Below are 12,594 nucleotides of genomic sequence, written 5' to 3'. Positions count from 1 at the left end.
CAGGTGAAGATTTTTTCCCACATTGTGGGTTGTCTCTTCACACTGCTGGTGGTTTCTCTTGCTGTACAGAAGCCTTTTAATAAGAAGAGATCCCATTTGTTGATTGTTTGTGCTAGTTCATGGGCAACTGAGGTTTTGTTCATAAACTCTTTTCCTACACTGATGTCTTTAAGGGTTCTACCTAACCTCTGTTCCAACTGGTTCAGAGTTTCTATTTTACTATTTAGATCTTTAATCCATTTTGATTTTAGTTTAGTGCATGGTGAGAGATACAGGTCTAGTTTTAATCTTTGGCAAGTTGAAGCCCAATTTTTCCAGCACCATTTATTAAAGAGGCTATCTTTCCTCCAGTGAGGGTGTTTGGCTCCTTTGCCAAAGATGAGATGGCTGAGTGTGTCTGGCGTTGTTTCTGCATCTTCTGATCTGTTCCACTGGTCCTCAAGTCTGTTTCTTTGCCAGTACCATGCTGTTTTTATCACAGCTTTGTAGTATAGTTGCAGGTTGGGGATTGTGATACCCCCTGCCATGTCTCTGTTCCCTAGAATTGCTTTTGCTATTCTGGGTCTCTTCTTGTTCCAAATGAATTTTTGGATTGTTTTCTCAAGGTCTATGAAGTATGCTGCTGGGATCTCAATTGGAATTGCATTAAATCTATATAGCAGTTTTGGAAGTGTGGCCATTTTCACTATATTAATTCTTCCTACCCAGGAGCAGGGGATGTCTGTCCATTTTCTGATATCATCTTCAATCTCTCTTTTCAAAGTGCCATAGTTTTCAGAGAAGAGGTCTTTGATTTCTTTCGTTAGGATGATTCCTAGGTATTTCAGTTTTTTGAATGCTATTCTGAAAGGAATTATTTGCCCTATTTCTCTCTCAGTGAGTCTGTCATTGGTGTAGAGGAAAGCTATTGATTTTTGTGTGTTGACCTTGTAACCAGCTACTTGACTGAATTTGGTTATTAAGTCTAGAAGACTTTTGGTGGAGTTCTTGGGGTCTTCTATATAGAGTATCAAGTCACCTGCAAATAATGACAATTTGACTTCTTCATTACCTATCTTTATTCCTTTTATTTCTTTCTCTTGTCTAATTGCCATGGCTAATGTTTCCAGAACTATATTGAACAAGAGTGGTGATAGTGGACATCCTTGTCTTGTTCCTGATTTTAGTGTGAAGGATTTCAGTTTTTGACCATTTAGTATGATATTGGCTGTTGGTTTTTCATAGATGGCTTCTATCAGTTTGAGGTAGAGACCATGTATTCCAATTTTTTGTAGGGTTTTTATCATAAATGCATGTTGGATTTTGTCAAATGCTTTTTCTGTGTCTATGGAGATAATCATATGGTTTTTGTCCTTGGCTCTATTGATATATTGTATTACATTGATTGATTTTCGTATATTGAACTGTCCTTGCATCCCTGGGCTGAATCCCACTTGATCAGGGTGTATGATCTTCTTGATGATCTTCTGCATTCTGTTTGCCAGTATCTTATTAAGGATTTTTGCATCTGTGTTCATTAGTGAGATTGGCCTATAGTTCTCTTTTTCGGTTGGGTCTTTCTCTGCTTTGGGGATCAAGGTGATGCTTGCTTCCAGGAATGAATTTGGGAGTATTGCTTCTCTTTCAGTTTCATTGAAGAGTTTAAACAGTAGCGGCAGCAGTTCCTCTCTAAATGTCATGTAGAATTCAGCAGTGAAGCCATCAGGGCCCGGGCTTTTCTTAGTTGATAAGTTTTTAATTACGTTTTCAATTTCATTGGTTGATATTGGGTTGTTCAGAGTTTTTAGGTCTTCTTCGTTCAACTTTGGTAATTCATATGTACCCAGGAATCTGTCCATTTCTTCTGTGTTGTCCATCTTATCGGCGTATAGGTTCTGAAAGTAGGTATTGATGATCCTCTGGATTTCTGCTGGGTCTGTTGTAATTTCACCCTTTTCATTCCTAATTGCATGGATTTGGGCCTTTTCTTTCCTTTTTCTCACAGGGTTGGCTAAAGGTTTGTCAATTTTGTTGATTCTTTCGAAGAACCAACTCTTGGCTTCATTGATTTTTTTTGTATTGTTTTCTTTGTCTCCATTGCATTGATTTCTCCTCTGATCTTTATAATTTCCTCCCTTGTATGAGCTTTGGGTTTGTCCTGCTCTTCTTTTTCTAGAAGCTTGAGGTTCAGCATGAAGTTGTTTAATTGGGCTCGTTCTGTTTTCCTAATATGCATATTCAGTGCTATGAATTTCCCTCGTAAGACTGCTTTCATTGTGTCCCATAGATTCCGATATGTTGTACTGTCATTGTCATTTAATTGAAGGAACTGTCTGATTTCTTCTTTAATTTCCTCTGTGACCCATTGGTTATTCAGAAGTGTGTTGTTCAATTTCCATGTGTTTATGAAATTTTTTGAGTTTCTTTTGTTATGGATCTCCAATTTCATCGCACTATGGTCTGATAATGTACAGGGGATAACTTCAATTCAGAGGATTGCAAGTTTGATCCCTGGGTGACTTAGTGTCTCAAAATAAAAAAGAGATGAGGATGTAGCTGTGTGCAAAGGCCCTAGGTGTTTAATCCCCAGTTATTCCTGTTATTGGAGTTTTCTATTGAGTTTTGAGGGCCTATTCTGGCTGTTTTGGGTGATGGGAATGAGTGATGGGTGTGAGCAAAACTAAACAAAAGGCATTACTTTTTTCCCCCTTTGAGTTGCCTCCCTGAATATAATGAGCGAATATAAATTTACAGAATATTGGGTTTCTTTGTGGCATTTTCATATATATGCATATAATGTATTTTGATCATATTAGTCCTCCATTATCCTTCCTTTCTCTCCACTCTCTCTTCCCCTTGATCTTGTTTAGTAGTCTCCCTTCTACTTTCATGTCATCCTTTTTTCCCCTAGATCCTACATATTAGGAGACATGTACAGTACTCTGAGTGTGGCTTATTTCACTTAGCATGATGTTATCCAGTACTGTTTTCCTGCAAATGGCATGAATTTATTCTTGAAACATACAAACGTTTGCCCTGGAGGCATGCTTCTTACAGAAGGGTTCTAGTAACCTGTCTGTGTAGAAGCAGGAAGGAGCCTTTAGTTTAACAAAACTAATAATAGAGAAATAAATGTGCTTTACATTTAAGCTCATTTAGAAATTTACACAGTGCTTAGAACCTGAGATTATACTTTGAGAGATATTAAGATAAAAAATAAATTCTGTTCAGTTGAAAGATTTATAACACTGAATTCTAGTCTCTGTAATTTCATTTTTACATTTAAATAGTGGGGAACATTGTTTTGGTCATTTGTCCTTTTTTTTTCCCCTGAGACAGCATCTCCCTTTTATTTCAGGCTGGCCCTGAAGTCACTATGTAGCCCATACTGGCTTCGAACTCATGGTGATCTTCCTGCCTCAGCCTCTGAGTATTGGGATTACAGGCATACACGACCATGCCAGGCTCCTCGTTTGTCATTTTAATGTTTTGATAGTCCCTTCTTCCATCTCTGGTAGTTGTAGCTTGTTAGCTTCTGATGAGGGGACAGATTCAAACCAGGGCTCCCCTCTTTTTTTTTTTAATTGAGACAAAGTTTCAAAATGTAGTCCAGGAGGGTGGCTTTGAACTCATTATGAAACCCATGCTGGCCTTGAGTCCAGAATCCTCCTCCCTCTGTTTCCTGAGTGCTAGGAGGATTATAGGCATGAGCCACCATGCCCAGCTCCTAAGCCATTTTTTAAAAATTAAGTTTCTTAGGAGAATAACTGATGATTAAACCTAGGTACTGGGAATTAAACCTAGGGCCTTTGCTAATCTAATGGTTACATTATGATATATAGTGACTCAATATCTAATTTTTGAATTGATACACCCACAATATGTACAGATACATTATTTCCCATTTCATGTCTTAGGTTGCCATATTTAAAAGTTTAGAGAGTTAAGATTTGTCATCCTGGAGTATTAATATGGGTGCATCTATGAGTCATAAAACAGCCAGTATTTATCAAGTGCTTATTACTACACCTAGTACTGCATGAAGCACTCGTAAACATGGACTGAATTTCTTTTTCAGAGTTAGGTTTGTTGAGATATAATTTATATATAGTACAGTTCACCCTATTTAGTTTTATGTTATATGAATTTTAACAGCATTTACAAATTGTATGTCCAAGGGCTGGGGATTTGGCTCAGTGGTTCCGCCGGCTGCCTTGCAAGCGCAAGGACCCAAGTTCAATCCCAGTACCAAAAAAAAAAAAGCAAATTGTATGTCCAGTACTACTACAGTCAAGATACAGATCATTTGCATTACCCTAAACAATTTTCCTGTTATCTGTGGTGGTTAACCCCCTCCCCTTGTCCCCAAATCCTGGCAACCACTGATAAGATTTCTGTCTCTTTTGTTTTGCCTTTTTCAGAATGTCACATAAATGGAATCATGTAGTATGTATTTTGAGTGTGGCTTATTTCATTCAGAGTAATGCTTTTAGATTCATCCATGTTGTAGCATATATCAGAATCTTATAAACTTTTACCTGTTTTTTTTTTTTTGGTACTGGGGATTGAACTCGGGTCCTTGTACTTCTGAGGCAGGCGGCAGAACCACTGAGCTAAATCCCTGGCCCCTTTTACCTGTTTTTTGATGAGTAGAATTCTATTGTATGGATATACCACAATTTACTTTTAAATTCATCAATTGATAGACATTTGGGTTTCCAGTATCAGTAATTATGAATAAAATTGTTACAAATATTTGAGTAGTTTTTTAGTGTCTTCCAGAATAGCTGTACTATTTCCACTGACAATGTATGAGAGTTACACTTACTTCACATTCTCCTTAGCACTTGGTATTGTTAGTTTTTTGGGTTTGTTTTTGGTGTATTATATTGAACCCAGGGCCTTGCCCATGCTAGGCAAGCACTTTACCACTGAGCTACATCCTCAGCCCTGTTTATTTTAAGCTGTTCTAAATGATGTACAGTGGAACTATGACTTTAATTTTCATTTCCCTATTAAGTGTTGATATTAAGATCTTTTCATGTGCTTTTTTGTCATCTGTAAATCTTTGGTGAAGTGTCTTTATATCTGACCGTTTAAAAGGGGTTATTAAAAATAAAAGGGTTATTTTCTTATTTTTGAGTTGTGAAAAGTTCTTTACGTACTTATTTTCTTTAGATACTAATAGCGGTACATGGATTTATTTTAATCATCACAATAATCCTTTGCAGTAGGTACTATTAGTCTATATCATAGAAAAAATGATGGCATAAGATTAAGTGATTGCCCAAAATTACACAGTAATAGGTAGCAGAATTAGATTTTGAACCCAAGTAGATTGTAGAACCTGTGCTAAATCATTTGCTTATTTTTTTCCTTGATACACTACTATGCAGGTATTGATTGGGGGAGGTACTGTGAATAAAACTGGGATCCAGTTTCTGTAGTTGGTACACTATTTCTAATAGGTATATTGCAGAGGAAAGGGGCAGTATGTGCTCGCTTCGGCAGGACATATACTAAAATAGGAAAAGGGCAGTATATTGAAATAATAAACTTGGAATCATCTCCTTAGGAATACTTGTTTGAATGGAAGAGGGGTAATTATTTGTACTTTAAGTCTCTCCTGTGTATTTTTGTTTTGTTTTGTTTTGTTTTTGGTACGGGGGATGGAACTCAGGACCTGTGCTTGCAAGGCAGGCACAGCGCAACTGAACTAAATCCCTGGCCCCTCTTCTGTGTACATACGGATGATCAAAAGTATTTATACTCCAGATTTACTTATTATTAAGTAATGAAGTGACTGAGATGAATGTAATTTTTCAGTAGCAGAGCTCATCTATTAATGTATCTGTACATCATAAAAAACCCTAACAAACTTGATGTTGTGTTTGAAAACCTGTACCATACTAACGCTGATAGCAAGACACACAGTATATGATGATATACTGAGGGAATATGCACAACTTGTTGGCATTACAGAATGGCTTCAAATTCAAGCACTTTTTAAGTTATATGTAGTTTTATAAGGTCTTTTTAAAAAAGTCTTATTATCAACTCTATTGTTTGTTCTGATTGACATCTTTTTACTATTGCCCTTTTTCATTCTTTATAATTTGTATTTCTAAAAAGCTAAAAGATGATATTAGGCATGCATGGATATTTTCCAAAATAAGTTTCAGCTGTAGGAAATGATTTGGGGGTTTTCCAGTGAACAGTGGACTTCCTTTGACTGCTCAGAGAACCTTGTTTCTTGGTGTTTGAATTCTGAATAACTGGGTTAAATGTGACATTTGACTATAGAAAAAGTAATGTATTTTTGCATAATTTTAATGAACAGTTTGTTAAACCATGGAGATTATTTCAGTAAAAAGATAAACAGCAATGTTCAGTGGAATGGAATAAATAGGCAATTACTAACGTAGGTTTATAGTCATATTTTTTAGCAGTTTGGGAAGTTCCTAAGTCAGTGACAGCTTGTTCTCTCATCTGTGTCTCTAGTAAAGCAGAATAAGTACTCTCAAGTAGTTAACTAAGGGAAGAAAAATCTTGCTAAATTGTTTTTACTCTGCTGCTATGATTTGGAAATAGTTATATACTATAATTGCATTGCTTTTTTATGGAGTTTTATCAAGCTTGAAGTTCTTTTCAAAATCATTTTGCTAATTTGGACTTTCTACTATGAATTTTAAAAATTTTATAAACCATATTAATTCACATTTATTTTTCCACTGAACTTTGAATTTTCTAGTGGATTTTATCTATTTAGAGAAACTCTAAATCTGCATCTACTATTGCAGTTTGCTAGCTTTTCCAGATTACACAGCAATATATTCCTTTCATATAAGGGTTAATGAGTAGCCAGATAAGACCCACCAGTCCATTGTTACATTAAAAGCCACAGTTTACTGTCTTCTATCTTCTCTCATCCTTTTTGCCATTCATAGTTGGATTTATTTGATATATAAAAATTAGTTTTAAAAATTGAGGTTTTATATTTTAAAACAATATACAGTATTTAATTTTGCTTTCTTGTAGATTCTCATTCTATTTATTGTTAATTTTAAATTATAGCAATTAACATGAGTTTATTAATGGTTTAATCAAGGATAGATCTTGCTCCTTTGATTTACCTCCCTCCTTGTCTTGTTAATCCCCTTCCTTCCTTTTTTACCTTTATATTTGTATGTTTGACCTAGCCCAATAATTGGGTCCACAGCAACATGGGCGTGTCTCCCTTAGAAACACTTAGTTTCATGTGTGACTCATAAGCTGAAGCACAGACACCACTTCCCCAATCTACCGGAGCCATTTTAACAGCATAAAACTTGCCGGATTGCTTTTTATTTTCAAGCCCAAAAGGTGAAATCTAAAGAGAAAGAATGTTTGAAGGTAACTTGTTATGATTTTGTATGTTTGCTTCTGGCTTATTGTTGAACTGATAAACGGAGAGTGGTTCTTACCTGCCAAAGAACATGGCCGAATGTGTTCTTTAACTTGGATAAAATGTGTGTAGTCAGTCACATGCCTGATTACACTTAACTATTAGAGGGAAACAAAGCATTCAAATGCTGGAAAGTTTTAGATCTTCTTGGTAAAGCATTTTATAGGTATGTGATTGGTATTTTTCCCCCTGTATGAGTTAAGAATAAAAGAGATTTTTTTTTTGTTATACAAAGCAAACTAGGTTAAATTTTAATTTAAAATGTAATTGTATTTATGGGAGCAACTAGGAAGTAATAATTAAGTAAACTGGAATACTCATGTGTGATGTGGATGTTAGAAAATTAAGAGTGGTGACTTTATTTTTGGCATTTTAATTAAGGATGAAGTTTTGGCATAACTCAGTTATAGGTATTGCTCATTGATAAGTCTATCCTTTGTTTTCTACCTTTTTAAAAAAGTGAATTACACTAAATATTTCATTTTGAAAACTAAGCAATCATTTAGATAAAAAGTGAAAGTGCATATTAAGAGGGAGAAGGACTAGAATGAATCATTTACTATTAGAAAAAAGTGGAGCATTACAATTCAGAGTGGAAACCTGTTTTGAATAATAACCTTAGAAGCAAAGTTATCTTATAAAGAAACATATAACTATTTTATGTAAAAAGGAAATGTGGAGTATTGATCTTTCCTGTACCACTGCTTTTAAGACAGTCTTTGTTTTTTTTTTTGTTACCGGGGATTGAACTTGGGACCTTGCACTTGTGAGGCAGGCGGCAGAACCCCTGTTCTAAATCCCCGGCCCCACTACTGCTTTTAAAATTTGATTGTTTCGAATAAAAAATTTAAAACCTTTTATAAATGAGAGAATTGCTCAGTCTTTTCCTAAACTATTTATCATCATTGAAATTGTGAGATTTTGGCCAGCAGATATACCTTCTAGAATACCTTGAAATTCTAGGTGGTCTGAGAAGCTGAATACAATAGTGTTTTACTTTTGAAACATATTCATGACATTAAAATTTGAATGAAAGTAAAGTTTGAACCTGCAGTGATTAGGAATAAAAGTTTGGGAAGTAAGATTTACAAAGTTATTTATTATTAACCAAAATATTTATCTACTTCTTTGCGAATTATTAACTTTCTAAATGCTTGAAGTCCTATCAGATTTGAAAAGGAAGATAGAAAACTAGTCTGTTATTATTTCTTTCTTTTGAAAGGAATTTTGATATTAACATCTCAGTTACGTGGTCTTATAAGAAAGGTACAACAGACATTTTGCCAATTCAGCTCTGAGCCATTTGCTATCATCTTCGTGTTTGTGTATTGCTGGTTTAGTCAGCCTTTGAGGAAGCAAAGGCTGTATTTACTTCAAGTCTGGACTGTGTGAAAAAATCCAATGACACCTTTGTTCCTTGGGTGTTTTTTTTTTTTAGTTTTTAGTAAAGAGAAATCAAGAGGTACACAAATAAGCAACCCCTTTTTAAAATTGGAGTAGAAGAATGTAGTTTCTTAAGCTGGTGCAATTTAAATAAAATATACATTTGTCATATATATCCATTTCTTGTGTGATAAAATATTAAAGTAGGGCTTTAAAAAGGGAGCATCGGAAAAAAAATGGAAAAGAAGGTCAGAAAGACTTATTGTATAGCCTTCGTCCCCAACCAATTCTTTTCCTTCCATAGCTTGAATGGAAGTTTACACTGAGTCATCAGAATTGTACTTAGAATTCTTGATTTAAAAAACTTTATTGCTGAATGAGACTGAAGATTGTCCAGCTGCCTACCTTTTGTAGATGACTAAACAGTGGCCTAAAGTGTGCTGTTAGGTAGGGCTTCCAGTCCTAGCTCATGCTCCTTTATCCCAACAAGTGATGCTTTGTTTGAAATGGCCTGTATTTTCTTAAGAGTAAATAAAAGCTTAATTAAGTTGTTTGGTGATGATTTTGATGATAAGAGGCAACCAAATGAGTTAACCAGTGGTTTGAAAATGTGTCCGAGGTACAGTAGTTTCTTTTTTCTTCAGAGAGACAGTGTATTTGTTTAACTTCTACAACAGCTTTTTTTTCCACTATTTTTTTTTTTTGGTTTTTTTGATAGTTGAAGCAAAGTTCATGATGCTGCTTGTCTGTGTAAGTTGGTCCCGTGGATATACAAGTTGTTGGGAAGTTGTATTTAAATTTTAGAATACAAATACAGGTTTGTTTCCCCTTCAGTTTTACTTTGTATTTTTTAGAAACACAAATACTGTTCAGGATGACACCTTTTCTACTGAAGTATATGTATGCGTGTGTGTGTGTGTGTGTGTGTGTTTGAAACTTTGCACTAGTCTATAAAATTTACAGATATATATTACACATCTTAAATTTGACCTCATAATTAATAATTAGTAATTTTATTACATTTGTCTTTGTCATATCCCCTTTCCCCTTCTTTGAGAGCTTACCATATATATAATACATAGTCTTTTTCTATTAACTTGTTGATATGTTTTGTTGGATGGTTGGAAATTTACTTCAGATCTGCTTGTTCTTTATATCTGCAATTTGGATTTTTATTTTTATTTTAACTTTTAAAATTTTTATTTTAACTTTGAGTATAACTTGTTGAACATCCTACATTTCTGAGTATTCAAACCCAATTCATTTGTCAGATTCTCTACAGCATGGCCATCATTGTCCTAAAGCAACAGTATAAAGGCTAGAAGCATGGCTCTATCATCACATACTTAAATTCTTGTTGGGAAAACAGGGCTCGGTAACCTATATTAAATAAATAAATAATGGAATGAAACCAGTGATTCAATTCAAATTGACACTGTTTCTTGAGATAAAGATGACAAATCTAAAAAATAGGAAAGTTAAAAAAATAAAATAAAAAATAGGAAAGTTTATTTTGAAGGAATTATGAGTAGTGAAGAATGGATTTGCATTTACCTAGGTTAAAAAGAATGATAAAGATCATATGAAGGCTGGGAATGTAGCATGATAGTAGGGTGCTTGCCTAGCGTGAGGCCCTGATTTCAATCCCTAGCATAACACACTTACATAAAGTCAATTTTGACAAAGTACTGAACACATACGAGTAGACAGGGATTATTTACTGCATCAAATTCAGCTACTCTTTTTGCTATATTATATAACAGATTGAGATGTTTGGGTCTTATGACAAGTTAAGAGTGGAAAATCTTTAAAAGGCATGTAGCTGTCAGTTTCAACTCTAGTGTCTATATGTTATAGATAAAAGAAAAAATTAAACTGGGTGTAGTGGTGTACACCTATAATCTCAGCTGTTCAGGAGGCTGAGACAGAAGGATTCCTAGTTGAGGCCAGCCTGGGCAGTTTACCAAGATCCTGTTTCAAAAATTTTTTTTAAAGGGCTGGTAATATACTCTATGCTTCCTGTGTTCAATCACTAGTATCTTAAGAAGAGGAAGAAGAAAAGTATACTTTTAAAGCAACAATAATCAACCTTTGGTGTAACAAAGAGCCACCTGGCTTCAACTCAGAGATTCTGATTCATTAAATCTAGCCTAGTTTTTAATTTAATAATCAGCATTTTTATAAGTAACCTAGATGATTGTGATACAGGTGCTTATAAGGCTGTATTCTCAGAAAGTTTATAGGCTTAAGGCTGTGAGGAGTGATAAATTGTTATTTAGCATTTTAATTAATATTTGAGTTTTTAAACAGCAGTGATATTTTGAAGCCTGTAGCCATTCCTAAGGAATGAAGATGACAGAATGCTTTATTATCAGTGTTAAAACCTATGTAGCCTCCTTTTCCTATCCTAGTTATCCCTTCATTCTTTTTTTTTTTTTTTGCTGTGCCTTTCAATTATGTCTCTCCAGTTTTCCCTTTCTGTAATTTTGCTTTTTCCTCACTCTTCACTTACTCCTGTATTGACCATGATGTATAATTAAACTAAAAAAAAAAATTAAACTGATTTTTGTTTTTCAGTATAGTTAACTTATGTATAAACTCTTCAAATGTTAGTACTTTTAGTTCTAGTTGGGTGCTTAATGGATTATCCATTGCATCCTTGGGGCTCTAGGAACTGTTATTGATATAGAGTGGCATTTATAGTGTTTAGAAAACTTCTTTCTTCAGAAACATACTATGATTATTTGTAATTATTTGAGAGGAAGTTATTTATTTATTTATTTATTTATTTATTTATTTATTGGTATGGGGATCGAACTCAGGACCTTGTGCTTGCGAGGCAGGCACGGTGTGGAAGTAATTTTTTAAAAGCCATATGATGCTTGGCTATGCATTTTGAGGCTTCTTGGAACATATGTTTTAAAAGCATCATTAATTGCATATTTGTAGCCCTTCGCTCACATCCTGTCTAATGAATTCTGGTTAGGTGTTCACTGACTTACATGAATTGGAAGAAGAGTCCTTCCAGCTGAATGGTCTGAAAACAGTTATTGCTTCCATCAGTTAAGATATTTTTCTCCTTTATTTAGAATATTTCATTTAAATGGTGGAAATTAAATTAGTAGTATTTTTAGTTAATTCAAATGATTAGGGCAGTTTTTAACCATCTGAGCAATCTGTTTCTTCTATTATGGCAAACCCACCAAATGTGCTGTGTACTATAGTAAATATGACATTCTGGTTATGGTTCTAGGCACCACCCCGTCTGCGCCTTAGGAGAAAAATATTACGTTGTATACTATTTGCCTTGTTGGCAGAGGGGTAGAAATTGATTCTTTCCCAGGTATAAATATGTGAGTTAATAGCATCATCATCATCAAGGACCTATTCCTGACCTTTCCTTTTACTTTCTCTTTCCCTCAGAAGAATTCAGAACTCTTCTTTCATTTGCCCTTTAATTGCTGAGTAGTTGACTATCAGCTCTTTTTTTTTTTTTCACATCATGTACCTTGAAATTGATTGCTAATCAAAAAATCAGGTGTGGTGGTGTGTGTCTGTAATACCAGTACTCTGGGAGGCTGGAGGAGGATTGCAAATTCAAGCCCAACCTGTGCCATTTAGTGAAATACTGGCTCAAAATAAAAAGGAGAATGTAGTTCAGCACAAAGGCTCTGAGTTCAATCCCTATTACTATGGAGTGGGGCGGGGTGGAGGCAGTTTTATTTTATTTTATTTTTGGTAATTTTATTTTAGAAAATGTTTTTTATTAATACATGTTTGCCATACAT

The 12,594-nt window shown here is 34.6% G+C and overlaps 1 protein-coding gene across 6 annotated transcripts in view; it reads left to right on the top strand.

The window, feature by feature from the left end:
• Elf1 (E74 like ETS transcription factor 1) overlaps positions 1-12,594 on the top strand; it is a 104,681-nt gene that overhangs the window by 23,723 nt on the left and 68,364 nt on the right. For 2 of the 6 annotated variants that reach the window (XM_004844262.4, XM_087197300.1), the window contains exon 1: positions 7,064-7,371. The exons of 2 other annotated variants lie outside the window; for them this stretch is intronic. The gene's annotated coding sequence lies outside the window, so the exon portion shown is untranslated. Of the gene's footprint in view, positions 1-7,059; positions 7,372-12,594 lie in introns of those variants that run through there. 2 more of the 6 variants (XM_004844263.4, XM_021257915.2) reach the window with 2 other exon arrangements.

The sequence above is a fragment of the Heterocephalus glaber genome, unplaced genomic scaffold (genome assembly GCF_053883595.1).
Source record: "Heterocephalus glaber isolate CG9 unplaced genomic scaffold, H.glaber_assembly_v1.0 deba00001666, whole genome shotgun sequence".
Taxonomy (NCBI): Eukaryota; Metazoa; Chordata; class Mammalia; order Rodentia; family Bathyergidae; genus Heterocephalus; species Heterocephalus glaber.
This window is presented reverse-complemented; position numbering and strand designations above follow the sequence as displayed.